A 12,250-nucleotide genomic window follows, 5' to 3' on the forward strand; every position below is an offset into this window, starting at 1 on the left:
ATGACTACTACTTCTGGCCTTAGTAGTTGCCAAGCCGAAGTCGGCTGAGGGCCAGCTTTTGGGTACAAAGTGCTCAAATAACAAAGCAAATAGTTATACAAGTAGTGGCGAATTATCATGTAGTGCAATTTAGTTCGGGTGCCAAAATTAATATTTGATTATAAATAAAATATGCCACTGTATAGATTTTGGAATGTAAGTTTTTTTGAAGCCAAAAAACGGGAAAACGTAATTGTGTCCTTGAAGGGTTTTGAACCACGATCTTCCAATTGCCAGCTGCAAGTACTAATCACTTACACCGCGGTAATACGTATGGGAAAATGCGACCGTTTCTTTTATCTAAATTTTTAAAATGGTTTACCTTCTGTTAGTACACCTTCAGCCTTAAAGTGAACTATAAACTGGATGCCAAATCATCGCTACAATGCAAATGATTGAACAATATTAACCAATTTTACTATTGCAGTGAGTTCTAGTGATTTCGAGCTAATCCTAACATTCCAGAAATATTTTAACTGTTTTAGCTATTTAATGAATATAATCTACCCTAGGAAAGCTTTCACATAATACATTTATTTCAAGACAAAGTAAAGTGCTTTGTTGTAATTAAACATTCACCAAACAGGTCATAATTAAATAATCAACAGATTAGTTAAGTAAGAGATGTTAGGGTATGATTAAATCTTATTTCTATGAAGTGCATTTCTGCTACGAAATAGGGTACTGTATTTAACTTAATAGACATTAAGTGCCTTTTATACATGTTTTAAACTTACGCATAATTTGCGGACTGTTGCATATAGCTGCATGTACCTTCTTTCACACAAAAGTTGATTTGTTTGCACGGATTCTGCTCTAAGATCTGTATGATTAAAACTTTACTAAAATTTGTATTCATTTGCTTAAAGTTAGTGTTTAATTAACTTTATTCCTTTTCAACGTCATCATAAATGTATTTTAAGCCATCTGAAAAGGAGGCTATATCCTTTATTTATAAATCTATTTTATAGACGTAGCATCATCATTGAGTGAACTTAATTAGATATATCCAAAACAACTTGCTGTATTTTTTGTGGGTCTAAGAGGTTTTAGTCAAATTTATAATCAAATATTAATTCTTTGCGTGGCTGTTTCTCACAAACAGGTAGCGAGGAGATTCAATAACAGTAAAGAAATAGCAACATAGAAGACCAGGATTAACATAAACTTGAACTGCTTCACAACATTTGTAATTTTTCCTTAATTGCACTCCAGAAATGGCTAATTAAGAATAAGATTCATAAAAAATGAAACTTAGGATCAAAGTATTTGCAACAGAATTAGCAGACCACAAGATATTAAGCAGTTTTCTTCTTCTATAAATAACATAAAATTGACTGTTTCTCAGACTTCTTATTTTTTGCTTAATTCGACTTAAGAAATGGCTAATTAAGAATCATATTCATAGAAAGAAGTAGAACTTACGGATGAGAGTATTTGCAACAGAATTAGCAGGTAACAAGATATTAAGCATCTTCTTCTTCTACAAGTAAAAGAAATTTGATTGTTTTTATTACTTTTTAATTTTTGTTCCATTGCACTCAAAAAATAACTAATTAAGAATACGGTTGAAGACAAGAAACAAATGAAAATTACGGATCAGAGTATTTTAAAGCGAATTAGCAGATATTAAGATATTAAGCAGTCTTCTTCTTCTGTAGATAACATAAACTTGACTGCTTATCATCCTTTGTAATTTTTGCCTAATTACACTTCAGAAATGGCTACTTAAGAACACGATTCATAGGAACTTACAGATCAGAGTATTTGAAACAGAATTAATAGGGAATAAGACATTAAGCAGTTTTCTTCTTCTATAAATAACATAAACTTGACTGCTTCCCATACTTTTTAATTTTTGTTTAATTGCCCTTCCGAAATGGTTAAATAAGAGTCAGATACGTAAAAAAAGAAATGGAACTTACGGATCAGAGCATTTTAAACAGAATTAGCAGGTAAAAAGATATTAAGCAGTCTTCTATAAATAACATTAACTTGACTGCTCATAGTTCCTGATTTTTTTAAATTGCACTTAAGAAATGGCTAATTAAGAATACGATTCATAAAAAAACGAAATATAACTTACCCATCAGAGTATTTGCAACAGAATTAGGAGATAACAAGATATTAAGCATTGTTTTTCTTCTATAAATAGCATAAATTTGACTGCTTCTCATCCTTTGTAATTTTTGTTAAATTGCCCTTCAGAAATTTCTAATTAAGAATGAGATTCATATAAAAAAGAAATGGAACTTATGGAGCAGGGTGTTTGCAACAAAATTAGCAGGTATAAAGATATTAAGCAGTCTTCTTCTTATATAGGATCAAGACATCTTCTTATATTCGGAAAAAGGAATTTCTAGAAATATTTTATTTCAAATAATCAATAAAATGCACTCCAGGGTTCCAATATTTTTATGCAATTTTTAGTGCATCAGGATTCAGTAATTCTTGCAGTATTATAAATTGACTTAAGGATTCCAAAGTTTGAATGGAGATTATTCTAGTAATGCGAATGTGCCTAAAAGCAAACATAAAACTCAGGAATAAAAATGTTTCATTGGCTTTCAGGGAAGTCACATTCATGCTTTTAGGGGAAGGAAAAGTTTTGAAACTTTTCTCGGAAGTGAATTTCTTGAATTCGAATCATGAAAGAAGTTGAAATATTTTGCAGTCAAAAATCGGTTAAGATACACAAACAGAAATTGAAAATGCGGAACTTCATTTTGTTGTCAGGGGTAAAATTCAAATTAACAGATAATTCACATTCTCAGGATATTTACTAACCCGAATTTTTACTTTTGCTCATATAAGTAAAAAAGAGTTTTAATATTATAGTTTTGTGCACATGCTTTTATTATCTTTTTCAATACATCAAATTTGATAATATTTCGAATGATACCTGAGAAAGCTTTGAAATGTGTATGGCTTTCGACATATTTGTGATAGTTAGAAAGTACATACTATGTAGTATAATACTCAAAAAAAAAAAAAAAAAAAAAAACTGCTGTTAGCATTTCATAATGATTAAATTAATATTTTTAAGAGGAAGAAGCAAAATCGTTTTCAAGAAAATTTATAAAGGAATTAGAATAGTATTGCGGTTTTGGAAACATGGATAAATGAAAATAACAAATTAGATATTTTCATATGTGCTTTTCGACACAGCCGTTTGAAAACTTTAGTCGAGAATAGTAACTAACCGTTAGATATTGTACAAGTTTTAGAACTGAGGAATAATTATATTTTATACTTCAGTTTTATAACTTAAAATAAAAATTTAGGAAAAGATGGAAAACTTTTACGATAAGTAAATATTTTCATTTTTTTTTTTTTTTTCTAAATTTAAATTGTTATCTTGTAGAGTTGCGCGCCTCCAACCTGCACGCAACCAAGAGGTGACTGTTGAAACTGGAAAATAGACAGAGCCTTGCTAAGGGTTTAAGTTCCTTTTTATTTAACCTAAGAAATTACAATTGCGTGCTCTTGACGCTCACAAACTACGCCGACCCGGCGGTAAAATAAAAATAAGAACCTGAAAAGAAATAATAACAAGACTCTAACTACGAGGCTATCTAAAAGTAACTAACCTCACCGCGTTTTACAAAACCGCTGCTAATTCAGCAACTTTGAATATCACGTTGAACGATTAACAATTCTCCGAGGCAAGTACACAGGCCGAAACGCGGGGTTCTTCAATTTCTGGCTAACTACCTCCGCGCTCGTGAAGTAAGAACAGCACACCTCGAACTCGTTTCCATTCTATTTAACTCAGAATACTTCCGCTGATAATTTGAATCCCTGCGCGTTCTACTAAAATTTACATACTCTGGCATTGGCAGTTCCAGGGAAAAGTAAGGCTTGACAGGAAAGATAGTTTAAACTTAAAATAAATGTTAGTTAAAATAAATATAGACCCTACCACCTTTTTTTTTCCCAATGGAGTGCACTTGCCCATGCTGGCATCGGCTACTTCTAAGGACAGATGTGGTGGTCTCTTTATTATGGAAGCACCTAATATGTGGACCACATTTGCTTCCTATGAAGGGACAGACAATTTTTACATATATGTCTTCTCCGGGATTTGAAACCGGGCTTTTCGGTATTGGAGTCAGATTCCTCTCACCACTATACCATCTGAGCCGCTATTTGTACGTGTAAATGTTCGCAATTTTCTTCTATTTCTTTTCTTTCTTCTTTAATTGTTTTTAACCTCAAGTAATTAATAAGATCAAATAATGCAGATGTTTCATTATGTGATCTATAAATAATACATAACTCCCGCATTGTGATGAAATTACTTAGTCACACAGATTCTAAATTGAAGTTTTAAACTTAACTACCATTTTCCTTACAATATAAGAAATGATAAAACATTTTAATTATAAACTTATATAGAGGATTTTCTTTTAAAGCCTAGGTTCATTTTTGAGAAAAGTGATTATTTCTCAGGTGTGCTTTGTTCAAAAGCTGAATATAGAATGATTATGGTAGAGGAAAGGACAGTTGTTCCTGCCGCTCAAACGGTGTAGTGGTTAGAGAAGCCTACTGCGGTACCGAAGGGCCCGGGTTCGAATACCGGAGAACGCATGGATGTTTGTAAATGTATGTAATGAGAATGTAATGAGAGTAAATGTAATGAGAGTCCCTGTGTCATGAGGGCACAGTAAATATGCGGCAAACCGAATTTCCTCTAGAGAGATTGATAGTAGGTGAAGAAGTGTGGGAGACCGTCGTATCCGTTTCCCTGAAGTATTCTTCATCAAAATTGAGGGCGGAACTGAGCGAATTCGTACTGTCATCTGTATGGTGCCCAAAACTCTTGCCAACTACAGGCACTATATGGTGCTTCTCTTGCCACGATGAATTTCCATTTAATTCTGTATTAGAATACTAGTTAGTTTTGCAATCTATTGTACGTCATTCTCTTTGACATATGTTGAATTTTGTTTTGACTCGCGAAACACAGTTTGAAGATCATTGCTGCACAGCAATATTCCTCCAGCGAGAACTCGATTGCAACTACCAATATTCAATGGTATTACCTATTTTTTGGATTCTAGCAAGCTTTATTATTTCTTGATAGTCTTTAATGAATATGATTTTTATTTACCCAGTCAGTATTTTCATTTATGGATTAGTAAATCATTGTACAGCTCAACTATTCATTCCAAACGGCAAGTACTATAAAAGATGCAATTTCCGTTTGATAGCTATTGAAAACGTTTAAGAATTTTTAATATTTTCTTCTTTAATCAACTTTCTTTCATTAATTTTTTCTTAATATTTAATAAGTTACATGCACATTTACGAAAGTAAAGTTTCAGTGGGTATTAATGAAAGTGAGTTTTGATGACCTCTGATGACATATATTTATCCGCTATTATATAATTATGTAAAAAATTAGTAAATAAATTAGAAGTTAAATTATAAATTTAAAACATAATAGTGCTTCTATGAAAGAAACATCAAGTCATTTATTTATTTTTAACATAAAATGTCACAATATATAATACGTTTTCATTTACATAAGGGTAATAACTTGTTATGACATTAATAAAAAAATAAAATATGAAGCTTTCAGATTTTATATTACTCAAAAAGGTGCGTTTTTGTAACGTTTTGATTGTTACCTTTATTTATTAAGTATCATGTTCTTTGCACTTAAATCATAAAATTCAGTTAAATAGCAATATCACAAATAATTTAGAAAGAGCATATCTTTAGAATTTCCAATACACAGCCTCACGCGCTGGAGATAAAAATGTATTTTTTCTTCCCTACAGTGCTGCCATTGCTCGGTTTGAAATTGTTTAATTTGTTAATCGATATTAGTTAAACTTTTACAAAATATGAAATATACATTTAAACAAATCCTAAACAAAACATTTGGTTTCTAGTAGATGCCCATATTTCAGTGGAGACCTACGTTATTAAAAATTTTATGGCTATAGGTACCATTGTTTTTCCACAATGCGAGAAACATACATTCATACATGCAGATTCTTCTTTGTTTAATTTCTTTAGATATAATGCAGGACTCTAATATTTGACGGCAACAATTTGAAAAAATGGAACGCTGCTTTATAGTGGACGACGCCTAATAATGCCAAACAAATTTAATAACCGTTCTGTGTTAACATCGTTTGGGCTAATTATAAAATAATTCAACGAGTAATTGTAATTAAGTAACGAGCTATTAGTGTACGAGCAATTATAATTATATGAGTAATTAATTTCTTATAAAGTTAAATTAAAAAATAAAAGATTTAATTTCTAAAATAAGACCAGTCTGAATCAAGAACTTAAAATATAAATTCAAAACTTTCTTAAAATTTATTTAAATAGCTTTGACTTGTTAAGAACTGGAAAACAGATTTAAAGGAAAAAATCATAATACTTAACAATGAATACATTTTTCATAGATTTTATTTGTTTTAGCACGAATATGAAACCATCTATACATACGGATTTTAGTTTTATTGTTCTCGCTTTTATTTTTTAGTGTTTAAAGGATTTTCTAAATTTATCTCGTGCGATTTTATTTTTCTTGGAACTAAATCTCTTTATTTCCAGTGGATCAAATTTTATTTGAACTCAGAATTAAGCATTTTTATTTTAAATGCTTTACTTATCACAGATAGATTAAAATAGCAATTTTATGCCATTTTCTTTTACGCATTATATTTTAAATAAATGTTGTAGCGGTAATGCTTCAGTTCTTCTAGTATTTCATTGTTAAAAATATGTATTTAATAATTGCAAAAAAATTTAGAAATCATTTTCTAACAATCTATGAAATATAATAAATCAAGCTAAAGAATGTTTATGTAATTTAAAATCATTAATTATTAAATATTCTAAGGTAGCGTCAGAAAAGCTCACTTCTCAAAACTTTGAATAAGTTTGGATCACTGTGACAATTTTATTGTAGGATTGTTATTAAGTAATGTTATTTATAATTTCAGCTTTACTATCATGTTTCCTTTCTGTACGCTCCCCAAAATACATATCAGTTCGAGAATATTTAAGTAGAGCATTTTGGATTGTAAGATAGAGCTTGTTTTCGCCTCGTTAGGCCATGTTTCCAGTCTTCGCTAGCTCTGAAGTTATTGTTATTCTTCGGCTTTGCGTTATTGCTGCCGACTTTAAATTGTTACATTGGTGAGATGTTTTGAGCCGACTTAGTTAAATCAATTGTGTAGTCTTTGACTACTAAGCTTAAATTTGAATTTAACTATTATTTGAAGTTAAATTGCCAGAAATGGTGACTGATTTGTGAACACGAGACGTGCATTTTGTGTTCAAGTTCTGATTTAATAAAAAGGTTATTTTAAACTTTTTCAAGTCTTCGTTGTTACTTTAGACCAAGCGATTATTCGCTCCAAGTCTCTTAGGTTGGTTGATTTAGTTTGGTTTGATTATACCAGAGCACTTGAGGGTTAACTGAAGAAGGGAAGGGATGCCTTCGTTGAGGATTTTCTAAGGTCAACTGGCTCGTAATGTGTCAACTGGCTCGTCTCAGATATAACATGCGTATGTTATATCTGAGAAAACCCACGAAAACGCTCATGCAACCAGCCCGTTTAACGAAGTTCGAACCGCGGACCGAACTAGCAGTGTTCAGCGACTATACCGCTCAGCCGTTGGCGGGCCTCAGTTAGAAGATTGATGGTGGTTTATGGCACCAAAGAAAGCCAAATTCTGTAAGTGTAACAGTATTCTAGTTGAACAATAGAAGAGCTTTATTTCTGTATTTGCATACCAATAAAAACTTAGGGTACTGTTTTGTTACCGGGACCGGATTCAGAAATGTATGAACGTGAGTTGGTATGTATGTGCATATACGTGTATATGTATATACCCACATACATTTGTACTTACATATATACACTGCAATACATGAACACATACATGCATACATTTCTGAAACGGTCCTAATAACAAAACAGTACCAAAGTTAGTTTCCAAATTTTTTACTTTAGATGCATAATTTCGGAAGTAAGACTTTTAGAAATTTAATTTTGTATGTAAAAAATAAAATATTTTAATCTATGGCATCTTCCAATAATATTTAAATAAAAAAATTTAGTTATTGCATTTCAAGAAACATAATAACGAACACATGTTACAGATGACATTCCTAAAAGTTTTGGTGTAAGACAAATTTTAAAATGTGAAAAGGAAACTATTGGATAGAAAGAAATCACTGTTGAAAACACGAACTACTTTCTCGCACTCGTATCTTGCCCAAAATTTGAAATACATTTTACTCTTAGCGAGCATCACTCAAGGGTTTATTTTCAATATCGCCAACTGGTGATAAATGCGCCAATACTGTAAACCGCTATGTAGCATTGATTGTGCAGGTTAAAGTCGCATCTGCTCGAAATGTATATCCGAAGGTAAAAGAAGGATAAGTTAAGTACAAAAAGAACTGCGTTTAAATACAAAAAATTTGCGGAATTTAAATTACATGAAAACAGAAATCTCAAATCTTTTAAGATTTCAATAGATTTTTTTGAGACTTAATAGAGGAAGATAGATTTTTGAGACTTAATAATCGAACGTGATTGATGATTTGAAAACTAATAATAATGTTTGATTACGAAGTTCTAACCATGATTGAAGGTGACTGATTTGTATAGCAAAATGCTCTAGACTGGAGTCAGTGTTTTTTAGGATATGCGCTTGATTAAATAACTATAATGGAGGGATTTTTTCTGTGATATTGGCATTTACAAAGGTATTGAAATAAAATATGCTTACATATTGGAACGAAAAACTTATTAAGACAGTTACAACATTTTGAGATGATATTATTATAAGACAATTTTTATCATTTATTAACTGATTGGTTGACAGTTATAAATTATTTAATAATTTCTACTCCAATATAAAATCTAAAACGCTCATGTTTCAGAACTTTCAATACTTGATTAGTGTGATAACTTTATTCTTGTCTATAGGGTTACTAATATTATCTTTGGACTAGTAACCAGGTTACTAGCACAAAGAGCTATGAATTTCAATTTGGTATTTGCGTTGTCCACTATAAAACAGCGTTCCGCTTTTCAAATTGTTGCCCCCAAATATTAGAGCGCTGCATTATATCTAAAGAAAATAAATAAAGAACAATCTGCATGAATGTATGTGTGTAAGATTATAAGAAAATAAAAATAATTGGCGATCTCAAAATTAACGATTCTAGATTTGGTGATCTCCTTCGAAACTCATTTGTTCTCCCAAATTCAAGAATTTTCTATGTTATATAACAACCTCAATTAACCAATCACAGATTAGCTCTACTTATACCTCAGACTTGGTATTAATACGCTTGGCACAAAAAACTATGTCATTCCTTTACTAGCTTCGCCAATGCTAATACATCTCAATCGCTTCGCTCCTTAACTGACTGCGTCATTTCCTTTTAAAAGATTAATGTACGTATAAATTTATCATATTTAATTATTATTGAATAAGTGTCAGTAGACGAAGAATGAGAGTTCTGGATTGGGAGCGGGAGCTGAGGAGCTGAGAGGGAGCTTCCGAGAAGGAATGGCCAGCCGTGGTTGGGAGGCTTATCTGAAAATGGGGACACTGAGCCTTTTTGAGTAGGATTAGTTGCTACGTCACAAAAAAGGACATGTGCTTAGGTTTTTCTTTTTAATTTGGTGATTTAGGCATTTAATAGTTATATGATAATTTGTAAACTTTCTTATTTATATTGAATTCTTAAAAACATATATCAGGTGATTGATACTTTTAATTTCCTTAAACATATATTAGTATATAATAACATGTTTCCTTAACAGTATAACTTGTAAGACATTCACTGTGTAAATCTCAGTTACTGTAGAAGTGACGAGTCTTAAGAACTATATAGCGAATAATCGCATAAGTTAGTGTGACAAGAAACAACAAGATAGAAGGGTAACTAACCCTTCATTATTCCAATAAGACTTAACAAAACTCCGCCTTGGGAGTGTACAATCAGAGCCGACACTTGGGTTTGAACTTAAGAGACTAAGAATTAAACTAAAACTAAGATTAACTAAAGAAATATAGCAGAAGCTATCAAGCAGAAGATATATAGCAGAAGATTCTTAACAAGTTGGCCCGTTAACTCTATTGACTACGAAGCTTATCAAGGACCTGAGTACGGCCGAGCGTAATAAAAGCTTTGAGAGAGAGAGAGTGGCCAAAAAGGCAGACGCACGTAGATCAGAAACTCTGATTCTCTCTGACTCTGTAAGTAACTTCGTGGTTTAAATATCGCCCCTCCTCATTAAATATTCAGCAAGATTTAACAACTACGTTCTGGCCGAAAGCAGTAAGTTGAAGTTAAGAATTTGACAGGACAGGAACTTAAAATTTAACTGTTAATAAAATTAACATAATCCTTACAAACTTCTTTGGAAAATAATTTTCTTACTTGTACCCGAAGGTTGAATGTCTACAATACAGCTACATTTAATAGGTTTCATGCCGACAATACATTTTAAAATTAAATCATAAGTTTATTAAAATACAAATCATATTGAGTACTACTTTTTTTAATTTGGTGATTTAGGCATTTAGTAGTTATATGTTAATGTGTAACCTGGTAAGATAATGTAAACTTGGACCTCTCGAATAAGCGTCAAGTGTGCTAACCGTTAGACCACGAAGGCATGCAGAAAGGAGGGAGAAATAAAGGGTGACTGGGGATCAGTATGTCCCAATCGTCAAATCCTCATGGTGAAGAATCATAATACAATACCTTTTAGTTGGGGTTCCATTGTAGAGTCATTAGACATTTTTGATGCAGGAGATGTGACAAAGGATCAAAACCCTTACCGGGACTCGAACCTGGAACTGTCAAATAGTCGCTGAGTGTACTAATCGTTATACCACGAAGGCGTGCAGAAAGGAGGGAGAAAATACCTTATACACTGACTTTCAAAAATTAAGCACCCAATGGTAAAATCAACAAAAATGGAAAGCTAAGACTTTAATTAACGTAGTGTAGCAAGTCTGCTTGTATAGGAAACAAAAAAAGCATTATGTGAAAAGATAGAAATAATATTTAATTTTCGTAAATTGTACGATGACAAGACATTTGGGTCATCAACAACCTGATGGTTTAAGCTAAAAAAAAAAAAAAAAAAAAAAAAAAAAAAAAAAAGATAAATCTTGTATAAATAAAGAATGTGGCCACTTAACATCTTTACACGAACTTTAAAATGACTGCCTTATGCTTTCATCGTGGTGATCATCCATTGCAGACCCTAGAGCAATTTTCAATTATCTGAGATTTACTGTAGGATGTTTAATGTGCAGAGACCACAATTCCAACGGCATCTCAAAGATTTCAGGTGCATTACGGGTCAAAACATTGCGGCAGCTACTTTATACGAGTAATGCCCTCTTTCTCTAGTACTGTTTAACGATGACAGCTTGATGGAGACAGGTACTAACATCCACATAGAGAAAATTAAAACCAACTACTGCAGCGTAGAGTTTTATATTGGGATATATGACTTTATCCCGATACTGCGTAATCGTTCTTAAAAATGTGCAGAAAAGTGCAAAATTCGTTGATATTCCAGCCTAAACTATAATACCACCACCTCTGAATGCATGATGTTCGATGATGTTCTGGACTTGACTCTGTGTGCCTTATTATCATCAGACATATATTCTGATTTTAGAGAAAATCTGGAGAACAGGACATTGGGCCAGTATGATACAGTCTAGTTGAAATATTGACGAAAACCACTTCAATCATGACCTTCTAGACTGGGTGTTTAGTGGAACACTAAGTTATTTACGAGTGGTACAGTTTCATTATATGAAGCCCTCGGTGCATAGCGGTTGCAGATCGTGTCTCATCAAGTCACTCTGCAACCATCGATGTAACAGTCGTGGAGGTCACTCGTCGATTCTTCGTGGCTTTTACAGCGATATACGGATCTTCAGAAGGGGTAGTAATCTTTTGGCGACCACGCTCCCAGGTCACTCAACTGTTGGACTTATTTGTAATTGTTTCTACGTTCGAGAATTTAACCAGATGAAAAATGCCATAGAAACGAGCAATAATTTTGATTGATTATCCTACTCCAATGCGTCCGATAGCAGGTCAAGCATAACTGTTTGCTACTCGTCTTCTATGAGCAATAGAAACACAAATATCATCAAACATTATGCTTCGAAAGCTGTGAATACTTCG

The sequence above is a fragment of the Stegodyphus dumicola genome, chromosome 9, assembly GCF_044657685.1.
Source record: "Stegodyphus dumicola isolate Sdum_Otavi_A_Nest chromosome 9, ASM4465768v1".
NCBI lineage: Eukaryota > Metazoa > Arthropoda > Arachnida > Araneae > Eresidae > Stegodyphus > Stegodyphus dumicola.